The 20,487-nt window shown below is 40.6% G+C and overlaps 1 long non-coding RNA gene across 2 annotated transcripts in view; it reads left to right on the top strand.

The window, feature by feature from the left end:
• Positions 1 to 20,487, top strand: part of LOC123379961 — a 114,939-nt gene that overhangs the window by 35,767 nt on the left and 58,685 nt on the right. Inside the window, exon 1 of one of the 2 annotated variants that reach the window (XR_006585082.1) lies at positions 2,666 to 5,676. The exons of the other annotated variant lie outside the window; for it this stretch is intronic. This is a non-coding gene — a long non-coding RNA (uncharacterized LOC123379961). Of the gene's footprint in view, positions 1 to 2,665; positions 5,677 to 20,487 lie in introns of those variants that run through there. 2 annotated transcript variants of the gene reach the window in all.

Raw genomic sequence — 20,487 nt, 5'->3', positions numbered from 1 at the left:
GCCTGGCACATGGTAGGTATTCAGTAAATACCTGATGAATGTTAAATAAATTGTTGTGAGGCAATCAGTGAGATTCAGAATCTTACTTAACTTCCTTTTTTTAATGTCTACAATAATAGATATCTTAAAAGGTTGCTAAGAATATGAATAAAATAATATTGGAGGGGTCCTATAGTGCTTGGCCCATATAAAGATTTCAGTAAAGGTTAGTTGAATCTGGATCTGTGTGAGGAATTAGGAGTAGACACTTTGGTGTCTAGGGCAGTTCGTTTGGACTCCAACCTTTCTAATTGTGCCTTCATTGTTGCAGAGGCTGGAGAGTTTAACCCACATTTCTAGATTCATTTCAGATTCATTCTAGATTCATTGCAGCTAGATTTTATGATTCATTTCCATCCATCTGATACCCTTGGTAGAGACTTAAACTGGGAACTAAATTTAAAAAGGAGAGAGGCAGAGCATCATGTATGCTTTTTTTATTAACATCCCATAGTGGCAGAAACAGTGTGGTTCTAGAGCTGTTAGATATGGTGGCTTCCTGTGTGAGGCAGGAGCAGTGGCCCCTTTGGCTAGCTGCTTCCATGTTACATAGCTTTAGGATTATCCCCAGAAACTAAGCTGAGCATCTATTTCTTCAGCAGTCTTTCCTTACAGTGTTTTTCTGAGCCATTTTATAGAGTGTGCATTTATTTTCTAAGGCTACTATAATGAATCAGCACAAAATAAATAGCTTAGAACAACAACAACAAATATACCCTCATGGTTCTGGAGGTTAGAAGTTCAAAATCAAGGTGTCATCAAGGTCATGCTCTCTCAGAAGGCTCTGTCAAGAATCCTTCCTCGCCTCTTCCTGCTGGTGGTTGCCAGAAGTCTTTGCCCCATTCCAGTGTTTGCATCTATTTTCACATGGCCTTCCTTATGTGTGTCTCTGTGTGTTCACATGGTCTTCAAATATGGACACTAGTCACTAGTCTCTAGATTTAGTCACACTCTATTCCAGTGTGACCTCTTTTACTTAAGTAATCACGTCTGCAAAAATCCTATTTCCAAATAAAATCACATTCTGAGGTTCTAGGTAGACATGAATTTTAGAGGGACACTGTTCAACTCAGTATACAGTGTAATAATGTCATGTTGCTCAAACTGTCTAGAGTGAATTCTGTTCTCTGAAGCCTGACTTATTTGGATGACCTCTGAGGCTCCCAGCCATCTCTGATATTGTAGGATTATACTCTTAATAGTGAGGTGTTTGACCAGTGTTGTGATTGACAACTCTCAGGCTTGGGCATCAGCAACCATGAAGAAAACTTCATGGAAGGAGGAGCTTAACATAGTTAAAACCATCTATGATGATTCACTTGTGCATCCCCCCTTCTCTTTTACAAAACCCTACAGGGCCATTTGTTAAGGCTTACGTGTTGCTTTCCTTTGCCCTTCCCAACCCTCTTCATGCACAATAGAGACAGTATGCTTTGGTAGACTGAGACTTTTCATGCAAAAATGGTCCTTCAGTGTTGATTCTATTCTCAGCATGAGAAACTTGCCTAAAAAATTAATTCAAAATTAGGCCCATAGGGAACACTTCATTGCAAAATCAGTGAAATGATTAGGACTAGGCGGTTGAGGAGGAACTTGGAAATTCAGATGTAAGCCATGCAGATTGCCTGGTCTAGTTACCACTATTAGTACTTAGAATGGGTTAGACTATATATATATATACACATATATATATACATATGTGTATATATATATAGTCTCTATTGCTGTTATTATCTATTGCTATTCTATTCCTATTAGTTTTTTATTGCTGCCCTAGCAAATTACCACACACTTGGTGACTTAAAACCCAGCCATTTATTATTCTATATTTCTCTGGAAGTCTGGGCATAGTGTGGCTCAATTCACAAGGCAGAAATCAGGGGTTGGCTGAGCTCTGGAGAAGATTACACTTTTAGAATCATTCAAGATGCCGACAGAATTAAGTTCCTTGTGATCGTAGGACTGGAGTTTCTATTTCCTTGACACATGGCCTCTTTAATCTTCAATCCAACAATGGCCCATCAAATATTTCCTCTGCGTTGAACTTTTCACTTTCCTTTCAGCTACCAGTTGGAGAAAGATCTCTCCTTTTAAGGGTTATTTTGCGATTATATTAGGTATACTCAGATAAATCAGGATAATCTCCCTATTTTAAGATCAACTGATTAGTAACCTTAACGACACCCGCAAAGTCCCTTTTTGCCATGTCATGTAACGTATTCATGGGAAGAACACCTAGGAGTGAAAGTCATGGGGACAAAATTCTGTCCATGACAATACATATTGTCTGAAAAAAACTGAATCTAGTAAAAATTGAGACTAAGTATCTTGCCTAAGGTTACACAGCTGGCAAAAGGCAGAACTGTGATTTCATACATTCTTTTCACAAATGTTTATTGAGGGCACGTGATGTGCCAGGAACTTTTTTAAATGAAGAGGATGGGGCGCCTGGGTGGCACAGTCAGTTGAGCGTCTGACTTCAGCCAGGTCACGATCTCGCGGTCTGTGAGTTCGAGCCCCACGTCGGGCTCTGGGCTGATGGCTCAGAGCCTGGAGCCTGTTTCCGATTCTGTGTCTCCCTCTCTCTCTGCCCCTCCCCCGTTCATGCTCTGTCTCTCTCTGTCCCAAAAATAAATAAACGTTGAAAAAAAAATTTTTTTTAAATGAAGAGGCTATAGCAGTGAACTAAATAGACAAAAATTCCTGCCCTCATAAAGTTTATAGTCTCATGACATTTATTTGACTCTTGCCTATTATGTTTCCCTGCCTCTATGTTTTGTAGCACTTGCATGGAATTTTCCAGCTGCTCATAGCCCTAAACTCAGGACTACCCCTCTTCCTGAACCAGTGATGCCTGGGATTTATACAATATTAATCAGACCTGCTTTCTGTTTGGTGAGCCAAACCTGGGCACTCTTGTGGGCTGCCATTTATAGCTATACCATATACCTATGTGTGGTTTCCACACATCCCATCTTGGCTGGTATCCAAGACTTCCAGGAGGAGGTGCTGTTCTTCCTAGCTCCTGTTGGCCCTTCTACAGGAGACTGGATCCTTCCCTCTGATCCTGCCCTCCCTCTCCCAAGTACCATCGAGGGATGCTGCTGTGAGTGGCACCTTCTCAGAACCAGGTACTACTCTTCTATTCTGCTGTATTAACCCCAGTAGGGATGTGCCTGACTGCCGCTCTGCCAGATGGATCAGACCAGCCTTAGCTCTCTTTCTCACCTGGCTCATGGCCAGCCACTGGCTCTTCATCTGAGCATTGATGCTGCAAAGTAGTGTTAAAAATGATTAAAGAAAACACTTTAGGTTATACAAACAAAATTTATTTAACACTTCATGAAGTAGACAGTTTCCTTCCAGAAAACTGTAAAATGTGGTAGAAGACAAGAAGCTTTTATAGGATAAAGAATAAAGAACAAGGAAGAGATAAATAGAAAATATCTGGTTGGCTGGGGGCACATTGTTAGGCTAGAGTTGGCTTGATGTTTGGGGATTGGCTGACTGGGAATAGTGCATTTCTGGTCATGCAGAGTATTTGCAGGAACATAAAAGTTCTCTACATTTTGGTTTGATGACCTAGCATCTGGGCAGGGGCAACTCCATCTTGAGCCTAGAAATTTATTTCAACAGGATAGACAGTTCTATTTTTCCATTATTTAGAAATGGCCAGTTTTGAGAAGGTGCCTAATGATTTCATTAATTTTCATAAATAAAAGCTCAAAAGCAGAAAGGTTTTGTAAAAATGCAAATAATGAATCCTATCAATATCCCTCCAATTGCCTTCAAATACCTATAAGTATACCTTCAAATACCTTCAGATACTATCAATTTACCTTCATAATACCGCTCACATTGCCCCCTTCAGGTCTTTCTCCACTACTGTCTCAACAACGCCACACCCTATGGTGCAGGGTAAGAATGTTAAGTATTATCCAAATTGTTTCTTATTCTGATTTCATTTTTTTCTCTCCCTGAAATTTTGCCACATTCAGTTAGCAGCATTTAATATCTGAGAAGATGATATCACAGAAAACAAACAGGAGTCGAATAACCAAATCTGCAGAGAACATGAGTCAAATTATTGACTTTTGATGATCAAAAGCTGAGCTTTCTGTACAAATAAGAGTATGCGGTCACTCAAGTTTTTTCCTGCTTCCCTAGTTCCAGCCCTGCCTGTCTAGATAAAGCTTCCACAGGCTGAGGGAGGCAAAATGTTTACAGGGAGCTGGCAAGGAATAGACATTATGAGATGCTGTAAATATACCATAATAGAAATACTGAATTCTTTGTGGGGACCTGAGGTGGACATGACTGTGTGTCATGTTATAGGCAGATCCTGAGAAGATGATAGCCATGAAGAGCTCTCCAGCCCTCCAGTCATGGAGCATTAGAGCACTGGGGCTGTGTGGGGTATGTAGGCTAGGAGTCTGAGGCAGCCTCGCCAAACTTCTTGGCATGGGCAGGAGAACAGTCAAATGCTTCCCAGATACCTTGGAAGGTTATGGGAGAGGCTGTGAGAGCAGGATCTGGGACCTGTAGCGATTGGATCATTGGAGTGCAGTGGTCATCTGCAAGGTCACCTGCCACGATCTTGAGTCCCTGGTTGTTCTCGTGGCAATACAGGACATGGAGAATGATGACCAACTGTCTCCTCCTTCCTATCTGTTGGCCCTAAATAAGTGCCTCTGCTGCTACTCCCAGGGTCACAGTCACCCTATCAGCAAGGTGTGAGAGAAGTCCCTGCATATTCTGGATTCTCCAGAGAAACAGAACCAGCAGTGTATTTAAGTATCCAGAGAAAGGCATTTACTATAAGGAATTGACTCACACAGTTACAGAGGCTGAGAAGTCCAAGATCTGCAGTAGGCAAGCTAGAAACCCAGGAGAACCAATGGTATCATTCTAGTCTGGTCCAAAGGTCTGAAAACCAGGAGAGCTGATGGTGCAAGTTCAAGCCCATGTCTGAGTCTGAAGGCAATGGAAGACTGATGTTCCAGCTCAGACAATCGGGCAGAAAGAAAGACTCCTTTCTTGTTCAGCCTTTTCTTCTACTCTGGCCTTAAACAGAACGGATGAGGCCCACCCCCATAGGAGAAAACAATCTGCTTTGTTCAGTCTACCCATTCAAATGTTAATCTCATCCAGATGCACCCTCCCAGACACACTCAGAATAATGTTTAAGGAAATATCTGGGCACCCTGTGGCCCAGTCAAGTTGACACAGAAAATTAACCATCATACACTGAATGGGCTGAGATTACACAACCTGACAGAAAACAGGCTGCTGCTTCTCTCTGTAGAGGGGGCTCACAATAGGAATTGAGTTGAAGTATAAAAAAATGATGCTGCATTTCTTACAGAGCTGAGTCTGTAGCCCCAACTGACTTACCTGCTCTTATACCCAATCTTCACAGGCGCTGTTGAGATCTGCCTTTCAGAAGCCTTTCTGCAGTCTCATGAATGGATGGACACACTCTGACTTCCTCTCCCACAGATGCTACCTCTCTCCAGGCGTATCATGGCTCCTGCAGCCATGTCTGGCCTCCACAGAACACTCAGCACAGAGTTACCAAAGTAGGAGTTCAGGAAATACCTTTGAATGAATGGATGATCTGAAAAACCTTTCTTTCAGGTATATTAAAGTCACAAAGAAAGAAATTAGAAGGTAGGGGAAGGAAGCGCAGGAAGATGAGTTGTTTCCTGGGAAGAGCACTGGGTAGAGTATCTGGGGACCCAGGACTTGATCTGGGTTCTGCCTCTGTGGGCCTGGCACATTGCTCAGTCTTTCTGAGCATCAGTTTCCCCAGCTTTATGATTGCTGTGATAATATATGTCCTGCCTAAGCACTGGGAGCTTTGAAGGAGATTTGAATAGAGTATTTCAAATGAAAGCACACAAAATATTACAGACGTGCTATAAAATGTGTGGTGGGTTTACTGTTTGTGTTTCATGGGTGTATGTGCTGTGTCCACAGATGCTAAATTCCTAGTGATCAGGAACCCTGGACCTTGCATATCCCTCAGAGTTCCAAGGACAGAGAAGAGCTTGTCAGGGGGCTCAGCACCTGCCTGCCAACCTGAACTTCATTGCTGTCTGGGCTTGCTGAGTCTGAAAGGGAGCCTGTCATCATATAAGTAGGAAAACCACCAAACTGGTTTAGTGAAGGGAAGTCAACATGGAAATGACTCCCTGGCTCCTCTGGGGGAGAGGTCAGGAGCAGGACACGTACTATATATAAGGTCCTGTTCTGAGTGCTGGTGAGAAAAAAGGATGTGTTAAGCATTCCAACCCTGCCATTTCTTGAGCAGTTGAGCACCTGCAGCATGCCAGGTAGTATGCTTTTTTCCTGTGTTCATGCAAGTAGTTCTCATGATAACCCTGTGTGGTAAAGGTTGTTATCCCCATCTTGCAGTTGAGGAAACTTGGAGGGTGACAGAGTTGAAGAATTGTGCCCAGCAAATGCCTGGTAGAACTGGGATTGAACTCTCATCTCAGTGAAAAGCCCTTGCTTTTTCCATTGTATTATATGGAGCATAAATCTGGTTTATAATCTAGGATTTTATACACCCCCCTCTTTTTTTTCCTTGAAGAATAAAAAAAAGAAAGCAGACCGATAGGTAGATTTTTTTAAATGGCACTCTTAGAAATTATCATGTTAGAAGGTACTAGTGCATTGTCAGGCTCTAGTTTTTAATTTTCCATGAAAATTGCTTTGCATTTATAACCAATTTGGCCTAATGTGCTTTCCTCCCTCTTTAGCGAATATTGCCAAATATTTGCAACAATCCCCTAGATGTTTTGTGCTAACCAAGAACTTGGTTGTTCTTATCGTTTTTTAAATGATTAAATTAAAATTTACTCTCGAAGGGTTAGGACTCTGAAAACATACCATTTTGTTGGTTTCAGGCCCAGGAAATGAATCTACATGGAAAAAAAAAAGAGGTCAGATTAATATAATTGTAGTGCCCCCTATATCTCTGTGGACCTGGGCTGGGGGTTTGGGCAGCATACAGCCTGCCTGAAAAAGGCTTTCTGACCTTGGGCAAGAGGAAAGAAGTAGAGCCTAGGGAGAGAAAGTAATACAAAAAGAAGAAGAAGATGAGTTGTAGGAAAAGAAGGGAAGATTGTAATTGTAACTGTAACTGTTTCAAACATTTTGGAAGTGACACAGGAAGATGTCCCTGAAATATAAGGTTCCTATAACATATCCCATGAATGTGTCATTTAATTCACGAGTATTTTCTGAGCCTCTTGTCAGTGCCCAGCAAAGTTTTCATTCTAGTGGTGAACAGGCACCGCTGCTTTTCTTTTTCCTCCTGGTCACCCAAGATCTGCTATTTCATTGAGTCAGTCAGTCCTCAAACATTTAAGGAGCATACACTGTGTATAAAATACTGCCCGAAGTGCTGATAAAAACATGCATTTAGAATCCCAACCTGGGGGCGCCTGGGTGGCTCAGTGGGTGAAGCGTCTGACTTTGGCTCAAGTCATGATCTTGCTGTTTGTGAGTTAGAGCCCTGCATCAGGCTCTGTGCTGACAGCTCTGTGTCTCCCTGTCTCTCTCTGCCCCTCCCCTGCTCACACTCTGTCTCTCTCTCTGTCAAAAATAAATAAACATTAAAAAAAATTTTAAGAATCACAACGTGTCCTCTTACAACTACCAGTTCTGCAAAAGGAACTAATTAACAAAACGTAAGGTAGATACTATACAAACAGAAAATAGGGGACTTTTGTAGAGAAAAGAGATTACTGTTTGTGGAGACATGAGAATACTTCCTACAAAAGGTGATATTAAACCAGTGTTTACTTATGTGAATTCTAGCAGGGGGCTATGTTCTGGGTAAGAAGGATATGGATCTAGACAGTGAAAGAAATATGTGAGAACCTGTGATTTGACTGGCTGGAGTATAAGGTGCTTGAAGACAGTAGACAGGAGCAGGGAAAGTCTGGGCTGGGACCAGATCACTGAGAGTTTTTAATACTATGTGTGGAAGTAAGGGTTTGCTTGGAGAAGCAAAAGCATTACAAATATTGTGGAATAATGATTTCTCACAGGAATTTGACCTCACATGATTTTAAGAGGAGTGGGAGTATTTTGACTTTTCATTGTCTAACAAACTACCCCGACACTTTGTGGCTTAAGAAGAAAACCAGTTTACCTGTTCATGATACTATGGATTGTCTGTCTGGGGCTCAGCTGGGCGGCTCTTCTGTTGGTCTCACTTAGGATCTTATGTGGCTAGGTAGGAATGTCCAAGATGGCTTTACCTGTCTATCTGGTGCTTAGCAGGGATGTCTGGGAGGCTGTAACTTCTCTCTGTCTATGTAGCACTTTCCTTGGCTGGTTGGGATGCTTTACATAATGGCTGGGTCCCAAGAACAAGCGTTCCAGTAGGATAAGCCTCCGTATTCCAATGCATATCGAGCCTCTGCTTGTATCATGCTTGGTTGCTAATGTCCCGTGGGTCAAGCCACTGTAGGAGGGGACTGCACAAGGGCATAACTACTGAGGGATGTGCTTCACTGGGGACCATCAGAGTACCCATCTACCATACCAGGCAAGGGGTTTAGAATTTTTTTTTTCTGTAGGTAATGGGGAGATATTGAAAAACTTGGAGAAGAAAGTGACAGAATTAGATTATTGCCTTAGGAAGATTCATCAGGCAGTAGTGTTATAGGATAATGTAGAGACACATGGGGCAGGAAGACCAATTAAGAGACTATTACAAATAATCACGGTGAGAGGGAACGAGGGTCGGAACTAAGGTGTATGTCAGCCAACTGCTTCTGTGCTTTCAGATCTCTTCAGATCACTCTCGTCCCCTGATTACAAGGGGACGAGACCCCTTGTGCAGTCAGTGTTTCTCAGCCTCTGTCTCAGCTTTCCTCTGGCTTCCTGATGGTTTTAACCCACTGAGAGGCACTAGTGGAAGAATGGAGGGAAGGGGGAAGGAAGAGTAGTTATCTCACTCTGCTTCAGGCGCTCCTTCTGCAGTGGCGGTAACTGCTTTGTGGCTCCAGTTTTGGTAACTGTTTTCGATGTTTGCCTCTGCAAGGAAGGGACGGTAGCAACTTACCATTGCATTCCTTTCTGGATTGCTTGACTATCCCTTGTTTAGCTTTTTACTTCTTCTGTGACCTGTAGAGCTAAAATTCTGTGTTTAAGTGTCTCTACAAGCCTTGAGGAAAAGGAGATGAGTTCAGTTTTGGACATCGTAAGTGTTTTTGGCCTGTGGGTTATTTAGATGGTGATGATTGCTAGGTAGTTGGGAGAAAGGTCAGAGACAGGAGTTTAGCTTTTGGCACGAAATGAGTAAAAGTCATTGGGGTTATAAAATCTTAAGAGATTGCCAGGTGGAGAATAGGAATGAAAACAAAAATTTAGGAAGTACCTATATAGAGGGAGAATGGAAGTAAAAAAAAAAAAAAAGAAACAAGAAGAATTCACGGGCATAGGGGTATTAGAAAAGTGTTATTAGAAAAGCCAAGGAGAGAATTCCAGAAAGGAATAGTTTAATTTTCTATTGCTGTCGTAACAAATTACCACAAACGTAGTGGCTTCAGTAACACAAAATTATTATCCTCAGTTCTATAAGTCACAGTTCTGGCAGAGGTCTCTCCTGGCTGAAATCAAGATGTCGCAGGGCTGTGTTCCTTTCTGGAGGTTCTAAGGGAGAATCTTGTTTCCTTGTCCCTTAGGGCTATTGGCAGAATTCACTTTCTTGTGGTCGTAGGTCTGAGGCCCCATTTTCTTGCTGGCTGTCACCTGTGGGCCCTTCATAGGTTCCAGAGACTGCCTGCATTCTTTGGCTTGTAGCTGTTTTACTCCATCTTTTGCAGTGGTGGATTGAGGCCGTCTCATGTTTTGAATCTCTCCTATTGTGTCTTCCATCACATCTCTGACTGGCTCTTGGCCTTAAAAGGCTCCTGTGATTAGCTTGTACCCACCTGGATAAACCATGAAACTCTCCGTGTCAAGGTCTTTAACCTTAGTCACATCTGCCCAGTCCCTTTGGCCATATGGTATAGTATACACACATGATCCAGGGGTTAGAAGCTGGTCATTTTGGGGGGTTCAGTATTTTGCTTGCCACAATGAATAAACCATTATGATGCAAAGGCGAAATCCAAGAATTTAGGAGTTGAAGGTTGGGAGTCCACATGTGCCCTTTGGGATAAATGCTTCCATGGAGTGATAAGGTGCAGGACTTGATGGAGTTTGAGAGTGGACAGGAGGTGGAAGCAGAGTTATGTAGTAGGCAGAGCTGCGAGGTTGTTGTTAATAAATGTAAAATGCTCGGCACAGTGACTTGCAGGTAACCAGAGCTCAGTACTTGTTTACGACGTGCAGACCTCTTCCTCCAGTAGTCTGATGAGAAAGTAAGACAGAAGCACACTTGAAGTCTAAGGGGAATCCTTAGGTAAATAGATTAATATGGAAGATGAATATGGGTGGAGAAGAGAGTAATTGAACAATAGCTATTGTGGGTTGCTCAGGAGATACAAGGGAATAGTCTCAAGTTAAATTGAAGGGTTAGCCTTAAAAAGGAGGTGGGCATCTTTGTACTTAACACAAGAAGGAAGAAAAGTATATATAAAAGCAGTTATTTGAAAGAGGAAAGGAGAGGGGAGCCTGGGTGGCTCAGTTGGTAGAACGTACGACTTTGGCTCAGGTCATGATCTCATGGTCTGTGAGTTCAAGCCCCGCATTGGGCTCTGTGCTGACAACTCAGAGCCTGGAGCCTGCTCAGGATTGTCTCCCTCTTTCTCTGCCCCTCCCCCACTCATGTGCGGGCACGCGCTCTCTCTCTCTCTCTCTCTCTCTCTCTGCCAAAAATAAATAAACATTAAAAAAATTTGAAAGAGGAGAGGAGATGGCCATGATTATGTCAGAGATGCAACAGTCTCCTTCGAAGGATGGTCGTGGTTATTTGCATATTTCCACGGGTGGTGTGATGGGGTGGGATGGGGGAATAGGAGCTTGAGGTGAGATACTGCCAGCTGTTCACCTTTTCCCCTCTGAAATCAGCTTTGTTTGTTTCTGTTCCTCCATCACATGCCACGTGGAAGGTATAGCCAACTTAGACCTCCCAAGTTTGAAAGTACCTCATTCAAAAAGCAGGTCAAACTAACTCTTAATTCTTAATTCTAAATTTTAGGAAGATATAATTTGACTAGGTCACCTTGGTTCAGATCCCGCTCTTAATTTAATCATCCATGACTAGAAGGAGCCCAGTGGTCATTTCCCAAAGGAGGTGGTAAGTACCCTATGAGCAGCAGTACTGCTGGGGTAGTTTTAACCAGCCTAATAAAACCAGCAGGCATGGAAGCAGGAGCAGATGAATGGCTGATGGTTGTAATAACAACACTGATAATAGCTGGAGTATAACTGGAGCTTGGGTTCAGGGATCTATCCCGAGTGTTAGCAAATGGAAGAAAGCTGTTTTTAAAAGGACTGTTTTAGATTATATCAAAATTAAAAAAAAAAAAAAGCACCAGGGAAAAGAGGAATTTAGAATGAGGAAAATGGAAAAGGGAAGGCAGCCCATTTGACTGTGCCAGCCTGTTGGCTAACCTCTATGACTAGGGCAGAGATCTCTTCCCTGGAGGTGGGTGGTGTTCACCCAAGATGCTCCAATCAAACCTAGGATGGAGCATTCTAGAAGCCAGAATATAGCCTGTTACATTCACAAATCTGGAACACATTAAAATAATGCCAGGCTTTAATGTGGCTTTGCTCAGTGAATTTCCTTCCTTCAATTAACCTGATTACTATCATTGTTATTAAATTAAGTTATTTCATGTGTGAAGAAGCCAATTTTCAGAAATTAAATTGCCTTGTTGAGTGTTTTCTAGGCCAAAGACATTGAAGATCAGAGTTCTGAAGATAGTATCAAAAAGGCAACCCCAAATGCATAAATATTTCATCCGGGAATGTAAACAGGATAATGGAAGGCACATGTACTCTACACTGCACAATTATTGTGTTTCATTTTCATGGCATGTATATAAAAGTCTCCATGAATATTGAGGGCCCATCACTGTGGGTACACCTGTTATGCTCCTCTTTGGAAACATAGTCACAAATGTGTTGAGGCCCTCTCATGAATGAAGGGCAAGGAAGAAGCTCTCATTTTAGAAGTAATACCCCTTAAATATTTATGATGACTTTCAAATCACTGAGAATATTCATTCTTAATGAGACCATCAGTAGGCCCATAGCCAGAGTGAGGTGAAAGCCACTACTAGTCTCCTAATGCATCAGCTTAAATGGTTCCACTGATACAAAGCCCACACTCAAATTTGTTATACATTGTCAAAAAGAAGAAATAAATCATGGCATGAGGTTTGCCAAAGCAGAGTATTTCACCTCAGTCGTGTCTCTGTTACACCAGACTTCGTTCTTTCCCTGATAGTCTGCCACATCAACACACACTGATCATCTTTGACTCTAAAGCCAAAAATTTGATGGATTTAACTTCTTTTCATAGAAAGTTTCTCAAGTGGAAAATTTTGTGCCTAACATCTTACCCTACATTGTTAAAGACATTGCCTAACAGTATTACAATTAATGTATTAATTCAAAACCAATTTAAGATTAAGTATCAAGTTGGTTATAGGTATTTTGTTAAGTATACATAGTTTGCCTTTAGTTGATAAGATTTCTCCTTCGAGTCTTGTCCACTATCTTTTCTTTTCGTAATGATTTCAACTTTCATTAAAGAAGGCCACACGATTAATGCCTCTTAAAAATATGGGAATTATGCTTTTCTCTTCTGACATTTTCTAGAGCAGCTCCATCTACTAGAACTTCATGTGATGAGGGACATGTTCTGTTTGTGACATCCAACACAGTAGCCATGAACCAGGTGTGGCTATTAAGCACTTAAAGTGTGAATAGTATGCCTGATGAGCTGGGCTTTTAAGTTTATTTAAACTTGGTTAACATTGGGGCGCCTGGGTGGCGCAGTTGGTTAAGCGTCTGACTTCAGCCAGGTCACGATCTCACGGTCCATGAGTTCAAGCCCCGTGTCGGGCTCTGGGCTGATGGTTCAGAGCCTGGAGCCTGTTTCCGATTCTGTGTCTCCCCCTCTCTCTGCCCCTCCCCTGTTCACGCTCTGTCTCTCTCTGTCCCAAATATAAATAAATGTTGAAAAAAAAATTTAAACTTGGTTAACATAAACTTAACTTTAAGTGGCCACATTTGGCTCCTTAGCACTTGAAATGTGGCTAGGGTGACTACAGAACTGAATTTTTGAACTTACTAAATTTAAACTTAAAAGTAAAAAGCCACATGCGGCTCTTGTCTTCCATATTAGACAGAGCAAATGTAGGATATTTTTTATCCCTGCAGGAAGTTGTATTGGACACTTCAGTTCTAGAGATTATAAAATGCTTCAAGAGCAGGGAGCAAGTATTTGTCTCTGTAATCCTCAGCTCCTAATGTGGTATGGAGAATGTAGTTGCTCGTGTGCTTACTGCTCATGTATTTAATCAGCTTTTGAAAAAAAAATTTGTTAACTTTAGTTTTGAGAGACAGAGACATCATGAGCAGGGGAGGAACAGAGAGACAGAGAGAGGGAGAGAGAGAGAATGCCAAGCAGGCAGGCTCTGCCCTGTCAGTGCAGAGCCTGACACAGGGCTCAAATTCACATAACCATGAGATCGTGACCTGAGCCAAAACTGAGAGTTGGAAGCTTAACCGACTGAACCACCCAGGTGCCCCCCTTGATCCACTTTTTAATAGAAAAGCCTACTTTTTGAAGGGCCCATTTGTCATTTTGGCCTTTGATTCATTATGAAACGTACTTCTAGCTCTTGTCGTTCCTTGTTGCTTTAGGATTGCTGTATTTCCCTTTCTTTATGTCTAGCCAGCGCTTAGAGCTAGTTACAACCACACAGAATGATGCATTTGCTGGTTTGCTCTGTCACATTCCTGACAGATATAGGTAACTAATTAAAAATGAACAAAATATTTATCAAAACAAGTATAATATTTTAACCAGAGAAAATAATTCAGAGTACAATTTAAAGAAAATATAATATTTAGATACAGTGGGGCACATCTCAGTACATCTTACATGTAATGGATCACTGCATAATATAATTCTATTTTTTCCAGGGCATGATAGAATGAAATCTCTCTGAATTGCTGTGGGTTTTACAATGTCTGTGTGCTTTAGGTCTTCAAAAAAACTTGGTATTCAAAACTCCTGCAGATAGTCTGACTAGCCTGTTATTTGCCCAGCACATCTAGTTTTCTCTCTGAAGGTGGTGGAAATGTGCTTTTCTCCACATGGAGAGAGGAGTTTGAATGGAATTAGAGGAAATCAGTGTCCTTTGTTACGGCTATAGGAACCTAAAAATCAGATTTAGTCATTGTTCAACTGTATAACTGTGCCATGTACTTTAAAGCTGTATTGAAAAACTGACATCTGTGGGAAAGGATATGGGTCTTTAAAAAGAGGTCATACTAGATCAGAGATCATGCTTAGATCATGTAAGTTTATTAAAGGTGGTCAGTGAGAGTAGCTTAGTATATTTAGTGGTTTAGAACAAGGGCTTTAGAATTAGAACGTCTGTCTGAATTTGAATCCCAGACTAGTAAAGATGTGCCTTTGGACAAATTAATTTTTGTCTCCATGCCTTAGTTTGGTCATCAATAAAATGAAGATATTAGGAATACCTATATTATATGGTCATGTGATAGTTAAGAGGCTTACAGTAAGTGCTCAGAAAACCCACCTATTTATTATTACTATTATTATTATTAACTTCCAGCTATACTTGACAAGGAGTGGAGAATCTTCAAAGGCATTAATTAGATTAAGTCAGAGAAACCACCAACAAAGAATGAAAGCATTGTTTGACGCAGACGCGAGAAATCATGTTACTGCAATAAACAAGGGAAGAAAATTTGTAGAATCCTTTTCTTGGAAGGAATATTTCTGTGCATTCAGGTCTTCCAAGTCTCTTATCAGTGTAATTCTCCTTCTAGAGGAAAACCTTCCCACTGTGCATTCTATCTATGTCTGCCCAGCTTCCTCTGTTCTACCTTTCTTTCCAATTTTATTTCCTTGATCAGGGATTGAGTGGAAGAGTTACATTGTAGAATCTGAGGTGGAAGCGCACAGATGATCTGTGGTATTGAGGGAGAACAGAGACCAAGATAAGGATACAGGTTATTGCAAGTCTGGACCTCTGGTTTCTGAATCCCTTTATTCTTCATTACCAGGTTAAATGAGCATACCAAGCATCTAGGCTTATCCACAGTTCAGGTATAGAAGATGTGTAAGTCTCCCCAAATCCACACTGTGGGACTTGGTATGAGGTGCTTACCATTTTGCTAATCTAATCCTCATGGTATGCCTCCATTTTGGAAATGTGAACTTGAGGTTTGTTGGTTTAAACCTAGCTCTTCTTCCCAGCTTTTTAAATTGGAGCTTTGGCCTGGATTTCTGGAATGCCTTCCTGGTAAGAGGCTTTCTTCCAGGAATTTAGTGGCTGGTGTTTTTCTACTTTTAGTGGCCATTTTCCCGTCTGGACTTCTGAATATACTACAGCCTAAATTCCTTATTATTTCTTTCCTATTTCACATTGTAACCCCCTGTGCCCCTCATGTTGGGACCCATTATTTGTTGCTTCACCTCTGATAGGAAATTTCTATAGTCCCTAAAATCATGCTTTATGGGAGGTTATTTTTCCCAGATCTCCTCCACTTGATAAGGAAGAAAGTGTCGGATCTGGTTTCCTTCCATTGGCTCATCTCATCACTTGCCGTGCCCTACCCATGAACCAGAAACCTTCAGTGAAAATTATACACATTTGTTTTCATTCAACTGATAGGTATTGTGTAGCTACTTTGTGTTATTCTGGACACAGGAAGTGTCACAGAGAGCAAAATAAAGTCTCTACCCTCATAAAGCTCAGATGACACGTGATACCAACATTTTGTGTGCATGTGAGCGTGTGTGCGTGTGATTGGATTTGGAGTTTTCTGCCATTGTTGTGTGCTTGCCAACTTGTAGAGATTTTTGCAACAGATAAAATCTCCTTAAAATGTAATATTTAATAATAATAGGAATTCACTTTACAACGGTCCTGTATTGTTTATAATGCACCACTTTATCACTGTTACCAAGTTCAATAGCCTAGTAGTGTGTGTGGCAGCAATGAAGAATTTTGGCTGATTATATTCATTTAGAGTGTACTTGGTCTAAATGACACTCCATTGTGCACATTCAAAACTCAGAAATTTGCTTTTGTGGTGAAGTAATAGTCTTGTTTTTAACAGAAAATATTACATAGTATTTGTTTTAGATTAATATCCAGTATTACCAGTTTAGCAGATTCTGTATATCACATGCATCAAAATAATGGTTTACCTCACCCACAAAAGGGTGAACATGCATGCACATTTTTATTGTGTATTATGTGCCAACCACTTGTGCATTAGCATCTTCATATCATATTCTCCAAGAAACCTTTCTTATATTCAAACCAAACTGGCCGACAGAAATCTCAGCTAATGGTTGTATTTCAGTGTCACCTAAAATAATTGGTCTGAAATTCAACAACTTAACTCTTGTCTTCCCTGACATCAATCAACTATGTAATCTTAGTTGGCTGGTTCATTATCATCAGGATGGAGGAGGTTTGTTCAACCAACTGACATGTAACAATTACTTCATGTGTTTACCAACTATTGAATGAGTGTTCCTAATTTGAATAGAATCTGTGTGTGCCAGGTTTTTTTGTTGTTGTTTTTTTGTTTGTTTGTTTTCTTTTTAGTTGTGGTTAAATACACATAATGTAAAATTTACCATCTTAACTATTTTTTTTAAGTTTATTTTTATTTATTTTTGAGAGAGAGACAGAGAGCAAGTTGGGGAGGGGCAGAGAAAGAGGGAGACAAAATCCCAAGCAGGCTCTGTGCTGTCAGTGCAGAGCCAAATGCAGGGCTCAAAGTCACAAACCATGAGACCGTGACCTGAGCAGAAATCAAGAGTTGGATGCTTAACCGACTGAGCCACCCAGACAACCCCCCATCTTAACTATTCTTAAAGGTATATATAGTTCATAGGAATGCAAGCTGGTGCAGCCACTCTGGGAAACAGTATGGAGGTTCCTCAAAAAACTAAAAATAGAACTACCCTACAACCCATGGGATACAGGTGTGCTGTTTCAAAGGGACACATGCACCCCCATATTTATAGCAGCACTATCAACAATAGCCAAAGTATGGAAAGAGCCCAAATGTCCATCGATGGATGAATGGATAAAGAAGATGTGGTATATATATACAATGGAGTATTACTCGGCAATCAAAAAGAATGAGATCTTGCCATTTGCAATTATGTGGATGGAATTGGAGGGTATTATGCTAAGTGAAATTAGTCGGAGAAAGACAAAAATAATATGACTTCATTCATATGAGGACTTTAAAGGACAAAACAAATGAACATAAGGGAAACAAAAATAATATAAAAGCAGGGAGGGGGACAAAACAGAAGAGACTCATAAATATGGAGAACCAACTGAGGGTTACTGGAGGGGTTGTGGGAGGGGGGAAGGGCTAAATTGGTAAGGGGCACTAAGGAATCTACTCCTAAAATCATTGTTGCACTGTATGCTAACTAATTTGTATGTAAGTTTTAAAAAAGAAAAAAAAGAAAGGAGAAAAATTAAAACTTAAAAAAAAAAGAATACATTCTGATTCAATGAAATGTAGTTTATATTGACTTTATATCCTCATCCATTTTCATTAGATGTCTTAATAATTACAGAAGTTTATTGAACACATGAGTCATCCTTTCTTCCAAGCCTCCATTTCTTCAGGCAAATTATGATTTTCAGTATTCAAGTTCTCATTTTCCATCTGATGATTTGTATATTACAAATAATAAATTATTGAAAGCTAAAAAAAAGGTATATCTAGTTCAGTGACATTGAAGTGTATTCACATTTTTATGCTACCATCACCACATTCATCCACAGAACTCTTTTCATCTTGCAGAATTGAAACTCTGTATCCTTTAAGCAGTAAACCTTCCATTTCCTCCTACCCTCATTTTCTGGCAGCTACCTTTCTTTCTGTCTCTTTGACTTTGACTACTTTAGGTCACTCATGTAAGTAGAATGATATAGAATTTTTCCTTTCATGACTGGCACATTTCACTTAGCATAATGTCCTCAAGGTTCATCTATGTTGTAGCATGTGTCAGAATTTTTTTCCTTTTTAAGACAATAATATTTTATTGTATGTATATACCACATTTTGTTTATCCATCCATCAATGGACATGTGTTGGCTTCACCTCTTGGCTATTGAAAATAATGCAGCTATGAACATGAAATCCATCTTTGAGTTACTACTTTCACTTCTTTTGGATATGAAGAGGTGAAATTGCTAGATTATATGGTAATTCTATATTAAATTTTTTGAGGAACTGCCATGCTGTTATTTACAGCAGCTGTACCATTTTACATTCCCACCAACAGTGCACAAGAGTTCCAATTACTCCATGTCCTGCTGACGCTTGTCATTTTCTGTTTTTTTTGATAGTAGCTATCCTAATGGGTGTGAGGCGGTATGTGGTTTTAATTTGCATTTCCTTAATGACCAGTGATGTTGAACATCTTCTCATGTGCTTATTGGTCATTTGTGTATTTTCCTTGAAGAAATGTCTATTTAAGTCCTTTTTTACTTGTTTTGTTGCTGTTGTTAATGATTTGTAGGAGTTCTTTATATATTCTAGATGTTAACCCTTTATCAGATGCAGGATTTGCAAATATTTTCTCCTTATTTTATTTTATTTTATTTTATTTTATTTTTTAAAGTTTGTTTATCGAGAGAGAGAGAGAGAGAGAGAGAGAGAGAGAGAGAGAGAGAAAGTGAGCAGAGGAGGGGAAGAGAGAGGGGGAGAGAGAATCCTAAACAGACTTTGCACTGTCAGTGCAGAGCCTGACATGTGGATTGATCTCACAAACTGTGAGATCTTGATATGAGCAGAAACTGAGCCTGGTGCTTAAATGACTGAGCTATCTAGGTGCCCCACAAATATTTTCTCCTACACTGTAGGTTGCCTTTTCACTGTTTATTATGTCCTTTCATTTACAGAGTTTGAAAAGTTTGATATTGTCCATTTCGTCTATTTTTTCATTTGTTGCCTGTGATTCAGGTGTCACATCCAAGAAATCATTGCCAAATCCAGTGTCATGAAGATTCCCCCACTATGTTTTCACCTAAGAGTTTTATAATTTTAGCTCTTACATTTAGGTCTTTGACCCATTTTGCAGTAATTTTTGTGTATGGTGTAAGGTAAGGGTCCAACTTTATTCTTTTGTATACAGATACCCATTTTTCCCATATCATTTGTTAAATAGACTATCATTTCCCTATACAATGGTTTTAGAACCCTTGTCAAAAATCATTTGGCCATACATGTGAAGATTTATTTCCGGGCTCTCTATTCCATCAGTCTGTATGTCTGTCTTTATTCTAGTACCATACAGTTTTGATTACTGTAATGTTATAGTAAGTTTTTATTTTTTTCAACTTTTTTTTTTTTTATTTATTTTTGGGACAGAGAGAGACAGAGCATGAACGGGGGAGGGGTAGAGAGAGAGGGAGACACAGAATCGGAAACAGGCTCCAGGTTCCGAGCCATCAGCCCAGAGCCCGACGCGGGGCTCGAACTCCCGGACCGCGAGATCGTGACCTGGCTGAAGTCGGACGCTTAACCGACTGCGCCACCCAGGCGCCCCTAGTAAGTTTTTAAATAAGGAAGTGTAAGACCCCTGACTTAGTTGTTCTTTTTCAGTATTGTTTGGTGAATTGGTGTCCCTAGAGATTCCTATATGAATGAATATTTCTATTTCTGCAATAAACCTTGATGGGATTTTTTTTTCAACGTTTATTTATTTTTGGGACAGAGAGAGACAGAGCATGAACGGGGGAGGGGCAGAGAGAGGGAGACACAGAATCGGAAACAGGCTCCAGGCTCTGAGCCATCAGCCCAGAGCCTGACGCGGGGCTCGAACTCACAGACCGCGAGATTGTGACCTGGCTGAAGTCGGATGCTCAACTGACTGCGCCACCCAGGCGCCCCATGATGGGATTTTGATAGGGACTGCACTGAATCTATAAATTCCTGTAAATAAACTTTCCAATCCATGAACATGGATGTCTTTTATTATTTGTGCATTTAATATTTTTCTTCAACATTTTGAAATTTTCAGTGTGTAAGACTTTTGCTTCCTTGTTTAAATTTATTCCTAAATATTTTATTCTTTTTGATACTATTATAAGTGAAATTTTTAAAAGTATACTTTTGGGGCACCTGGGTGGCTCAGTCGGTTAAGCGTCAGACTTCGGCTCAGGTCATGATCTCGTGGTTCGTGAGTTCAAGCCCCGCGTCGGGCTCTGTGCTGACAGCTCAGAG

This window comes from Felis catus, chromosome C2, assembly GCF_018350175.1.
Source record: "Felis catus isolate Fca126 chromosome C2, F.catus_Fca126_mat1.0, whole genome shotgun sequence".
NCBI lineage: Eukaryota > Metazoa > Chordata > Mammalia > Carnivora > Felidae > Felis > Felis catus.
The sequence above is the reverse complement of the archived record's forward strand: the minus strand, read 5'-3'. Positions and strand labels throughout refer to the sequence as shown.